The sequence below is a fragment of the Gadus macrocephalus genome, chromosome 6 (assembly GCF_031168955.1).
Source record: "Gadus macrocephalus chromosome 6, ASM3116895v1".
Classification (NCBI taxonomy): domain Eukaryota; kingdom Metazoa; phylum Chordata; class Actinopteri; order Gadiformes; family Gadidae; genus Gadus; species Gadus macrocephalus.
This window is the reverse complement of record NC_082387.1, coordinates 4,598,406-4,604,775: the sequence shown is the minus strand read 5'-3', so window position 1 is coordinate 4,604,775 and position 6,370 is coordinate 4,598,406.

Here is a 6,370-nt window from a genome sequence, read left to right as displayed (position 1 = left end):
TAAAAACAAGATCTGGTCTTCAAATCTTTTTTTCCAAATATAGGTCGTCTTACAATGGGGTTTGTGTTTATATTCGGACCAATACGGTACAGCGGGCGCTCACATGACGTTAAGCATTTCCTGGTGCATAATGTGACGCTTCAGAACCTAAAATCCCGTTTCTCCCCGTTGACACGACAACACATAACCGGCGTTTTCAGAAATCTCCACTTTGGCCGGAGTTTTTAGAAATGATCGTTTTCTGTGATAAGACAGGGCCTCGGACAGGGGGTGTTGCAGCACCCCCAGCACCCCTACTTCCCGCGGTACTGGGTGCAACTTTTACAGCTGAATGTAGTGCCATGTTGTTAAACGAAAACCTACGCTAGCCTGGCTCGCTCTCGCGCATCTCTGTTCGCGCTCGTGCATGATTGCGCGTCCAGGTACTTGGAATGGGTGGAGTCAGAGTCAGCGTTGAAGGAGAGGGGGTAGGACCATTTGAGTTGTGTATTTTCAAAATCTGCTGGCGTTTCGCAAATCGCATACCCAACCTTTAAGCTACAGTTGTGCGTCTTCTCCATATTGTCCGCCATCGTACTGCTGCGAGTGCGAAATGCATCCTGGGATTTATAGCGGTTGCAAGTACACACGAGCCACCTCCGATGCATGCTCGGTGAAACGGCGAGATCGAGCCTGATGTTACCCTGCGCCAGTGAGCAGTTTGCATAGGAATGAATGGGCGGCCATTTTCCAGTCTGTGGTCCATCCTTTAATATGTCCATGGATTGAGCACGCATCAAGAACACTTCCGGGTTTTACGACAGTACTCGCTTGATGCGAAGTACGCGAATTGAGAAACGGCCAATGTAGTCAGCTGCAAATATGACTTGACCTCAAAAAAATTCTAACAAAAGGTTTCTCAGTGGTTTACAGTAGTATCAGATGTACTTAAAAACATACTAAAAGTTTACCAAAGTTTGGCTCCAAGAAAGGCCCCATTTTCAAAATGGCCGCCGTCAGGTCCTTTAAAATGACCATAACTCCTTTGTTAACCTCCTAGACCAGGAATACTGGTGCCTGATACATGTTTTGGCCATTTAATATTCTAATTAGCATATTTGCATGATAGATAAGTGAAAACAAGTACATTTATATATTAAAGTAATTGGTTACAAGCATATATATGCGAAAAATAAGTCAAATTCCCCTTAAGTTAACATATTTCTCTTTTTTCATATTGTTTTGCCTTGTGTTGGTGGTTTCTGTGGTACATAACCATTTTTTTTATTCCAATAAACACTAAACTAATAAGAACTGTGTGGTACTGTAAAATTAGTCAAAACAGGGCTGCCACGTGAAGGCTCAGTACCGCTAACCCCTTTTCATTTTTTGTCTTTTGTTTTTTATATATTTTTTAAATACTTTTACACCTTACAGTGTGACCTTAATTCACCATTAGTCGTCACACTCTTCCTCCCATTGAGGTTGATTATAGTGATTCTCACAATTCCCAATTTGACATGGTCCACAAGCAGGCATGCATGGTAGTCCATATGCCCTGCAACTGCACCGTTGTGTTTTGCAGGCAGTTGTGCAATTGCAGTGTATCATCTGCAGGAGGCTTTCTGGGGCAGCAGTCTTACTAGTCATAACTGGCATGAATCGGTTGTCCACCAGTTTCCATCCCCAATCCACTGGGTTCAGGTCACCTTCCTTTCCAATCCACACCATGATCTGTAAGTAAACCCTTTGGCAGTGGTATTTGGTTGCGGACTCAGTTGGAGGCAGACGTTCTGGGCCAACAAATGATTTGGCAGTGGCGATTTTCTTGCTAAAAAGATTGTAACGCAAAGAGGCAAGTGAATCGCTACTCTTTCCGCCAAACAACACTGCCATTGCCTTGGTCCCATGGTCCTCTATGACATTCCTTGCTTGATGTTTGAGCAGAAACACATTTGCACAGGACTGGATGGTTGACTCGCCATTCACGAGTTTCTGGAATGCTGTCTGTTTGCCAACACTAAAAATGCGTGAAGTTGTATCACATCCTGTGAAGGCGTGGACAAACAGCAACTGGGAACACAAGTCACTATCCAGGACTTGTTTCATCTCACTGATGTTGTACACCTTAGTAGCTTTGGACTTTTCTGAACGAAAATAGAGGCCTCTATTTTTCGTCCCAGCATAGAAGAGGAGAAGAATTAGTAAATCTGTATCCTCCCCTATCAAGGTTGTGGGCTGATGTTCTGAGGCCTTGACTGCAGCGTTGACAATGTCCACGTCTGCGTCACCTGGAGCATTGATAACAGAGCAGCCCTTCTTCTCCAGCTCCTCGGTCATAAGATGGATAAGTCCTTGTTTGTTGCAAGATCTGGAAAGGAAATCATCCTTTCTTCCCACAAACTCAGTCTCTGCATTGAAGTTAACAATGGGGTGAGTGTTTTCACCACGTCTCTGATGCGTATTGTCTTTGATGGATGGACCTTCTCTATAACCATTAAAAACGACTGTTGCTTTACCGTAAAGGCGTATGGTAAAGTCTGCATATGACTGTGCAATGGCACCGTAACTGTCACCCTTTTTCCATGCCAAGCGGTGAACCAGGGAACCACCATCAAGGACATAATGCTCAGTTGCTGGGATGGAATCCAGGACCGTTTTGTTTGATTTCTTGCTTGAGAACTCAATGATAGCCTGCGCTAGTTGGGGCTTGTTGGCTTTACGGAAGATTTCCCTGCCTTCAAACAGGGCTGCAGGAAATGAGCAGAGCTCATAGCTCATTACATCTTCCAGTGAAAACTGCCCAGTTTTCGACATGATCAGGAACCGTTGGAACAGCAAAGCAGGATCAATGGTTCGGTCTTGGGCAACTTTGACACTGGAGTCATCTGCAAGGGTTTTTGCCCAGTCTTTCCGTTTGAAGGATATTCCAAAAACAGGTTTTCCAATCATCATTGCCAACAGTCTCCAACTCATGCACATTCACCTCCTCTTTGGCAACCACACCAGTTACTATGTTTCTCAGGGATGGGTCTGGAGAGAATGGTGTGCAAGAGCTAAGCTTTTCCTTGATCTTTTCTAGATCAGAATGATCTCTTTTTATCCTTCCTTCAGAGGATTTGCAGTGCTGCTCGCTGGTCGTGTATGTGAGGTCATTAAATTCCTGCATGGCGTGGTTGTATTCCGATGTGATGGGTGTAGACATGGTCCACAATGCTTGCATTTCGTCAGTCATTCCACTTCCATGGGTCAAGCCTCCACTGCTTTTCAAGGATCTCATCAGTGTCTGCTCGATGACAAGGTCAGAGCTAAGGCCTGCCCAGAACTGGTTGCTGCGGCGGATCACATGGAAACCCCTGGAAAACTTGTCAAGTACATCAGGGTGTCTGGTGTCGAGTTGGCACATTTCTTGGAGGTAGAAATATGCTGATTTCAGGTAGTTGTAGTGCCCAGCGGCGGCAAATATTGGCAGACAGTCCAACATTGTGCGCAAGTGCATCTTCCAAGATCCTGTACGATCTGCTTTAATCAGAGCTCGGGCTGTCTGCAGCATCTTCTGATAGTTCCCCCACAGCCGACTGGTTTTTGACCTTGTGCTAAGGTCTGACCTCTTCGTGTCCACCTTTTCCTTGATTTTGTTCAGCATATCTGATGCTGCAGCACTCTCCAAAGTTGTTTCTTTCGCTACCATGGATGAATACATCTCTTCAGCTTGGTTCACCAAGGACTCAAACTGTGAGTCATCCTCCTGCAGCTCTGACACAACCATGTGATTGAGACATCTGTCCACCAGCAAATGTCCACGAAAAGCTCTTTGCACTGACTAATAAGCGCCGCTACGCAGCGCTTATTTTTTTTTAACTGCTCGTGGCGCACCCCATGTGATTTGGCGCCCCCCACAAAGATGGCGCCCCGGGCGGCTGCCTGGTTCGCCCGTGCCTAAAACCGCCACTGGACATAGCTATAGAAGACGGCTAGCTAAATTGCTATTAAATCCGGTTAGCATCATTAGCATTTGTTTAAAACTCTTGCGTTCAAGTTGACTGATCATCTCAATATCAATGTTTTCCCAGACTTAAAAGTCTTGCACATGCCCCCCCCCAAAAAAATAAAACATTAAGGTAGGCCTATGTATCGAACTGTGGGTCAAACATTGTGATACAAACCAAATTGTGAGATTGGTGTACCGTTACAGCCCTAGTAATCTCATAAAATCATGTATTCCATAGGTATATAATTATGCCAGGGCAATTTAAACAAGTCCAATGAATTCCTAGACCCAAAAAACATGGGATTAGACACCAAGATTACTTTGCTAGGTAAAAAAATGAAGCAGTTAGGATATTTCAAGGACTTCCTGCCCATCTTGGACGCCATCTTGAAATGTACAACTTTCTAGTGGCCAAACTTTGGTAAACTTTTAGTATGTTACTAAGGACACCTAATACTACAAGAAATAGCTGAGAAACCTTTTGTTAGAATTTTTTTGAGGTTAGGTTTTTTTTTCATATATGCAGCCGCCTAATGTCTAATATGAGGAGAATGGGCACTCGCGGGTTAGTTCCGGTGTAAGTACCATATTGGCTCGGCTACCAGATCGGCTCGGGGTCCGTCGTCTGCTGATTACGTCACACAATACGCTATCTACAGCAATAAGGTCTTTTATGGCTTAAATTAAAGAGCCTGTAATGATCTTTCATTTTGAACATAGACCATTCCCAACCTATCTGTATGGATATTTTTCTTCTAAAAACAAAACAACCCTCGGAATCATCTTGGCTGTTAAGATAAGCCGTCCGTGTTGCCAGATTGGGCACATTTTCAGCCTGATTTGGCTACTTTGAATCACGTTAGGCTGAAAAAACGGGAATATGCCCAATTTGGCAACACAAACCGAAACTAGACAGACCTACTCGCGCTCACACATGTGCTCGCTGTGGTTGCTATGACGACAGCCAGAGCTACAGCACAAAACAGCCAATCACAACTGTCCCTTAGCAGCCAATCACAATGTAGCCTACGCCCATTCAAGCGTACAGCCAATGATATTGTGTAACGTAATCAGCAGACGACGGACCCCGAGCCGATCTGGTAGCCGAGCCAATATGGCACTTACACCGGTTTTCTGGACTGGTTGCAGTAATAATCTCTGACCACGCGGGGCGCTCGTAGGCGAGTCCAGAATGAATGGGAGCCAACAGGGTTTTATCCTCAGAATCCACTTTTCTCACGATGTAATTTTTTGTCAAGTAATTTGAAAGTTGCTATCAAAAGGTGGGGCTAAGATAATAAACTCAGCTGAATATTGCATTTTTTAAGGTCACGTATCTGTTCTAAAAAGGCGTTAAAAACATGCGATGACGTCACACATTAGCTGTGTTCGAAATCGTTCCCTATCATGGATGTAGTGCACTAAATAGGGTGCACGCCATTTTGTAGGGTGTTCGAATTCTCAGTGGTCCACTATATAGTGGACTTAAAATAGGGTACATACGATGTTCCCTACATGTTACTCCCGTATACCACAATGCAATGCGGTCGTGTTTTTCCGGAGGAGAAGAAGAAGCTGAATAACCGCGAAAACTAATACATTTAATGATGGAGTCTCCGGCTTTCGTTTAGAAATGTCAACAATTTATTTGGGATTTAACATAGAATATTTAACATTCAAAATTAATAAAAAAAATACTTGAACAAGGAAATGTAACATTCAACATCAATACAACCTCCAGCTTTCCTCGAGAGTGAGTGCCTGGTATGTTTCCATGATGTGGGCGCATCTGTCTGCGTCACACAAATACCCGGCGCATTTACTGACGCAAATGACGTTTAGAAATGTTCAGCGTAGTGTCCGAATTCTCGTTCCCTATTCCCTATATAGTGCACTAAATCATGTACACTATATAGGGAATAGGGAACGAGTGTATAGGGAACGATTTCGAACACAGCTATTGTCATACTGTCAGAGGTACTGCTATACGGCAGTTTCTAAAGCACTTCCCTTTCCCCGCAACGATAACACCAGCTGTTGGAGGTAAGGCTTTTTTATGCTTAATACCCTAGTTACAGAGTTTTAGTGAGCTAATGTAAAAAAAAGAAATGCGCGAATGTTTTACATATTTATGTTACTTACAGAGAGTGTTTTTTCTAATCCTCACTAGTGCCGATGATAAAGCTTTTTTTTTTTGTAACGATTATGAGCCATTTCTTTCTCCTAAAATAGAAACCTGGATTAGAATCATAATTTTAAGACTGCATCAATTTTGTTTACATCGGTAAACAATCTGCTAGAGAGCAGTGTTCTGTTGTACTCCTCATGCCTCTTCCTTTCTTGATCTCTACAGTTGGACCTTGATGCTGTGACAACGGACAAGTCTTCTTCCTCTGTCCT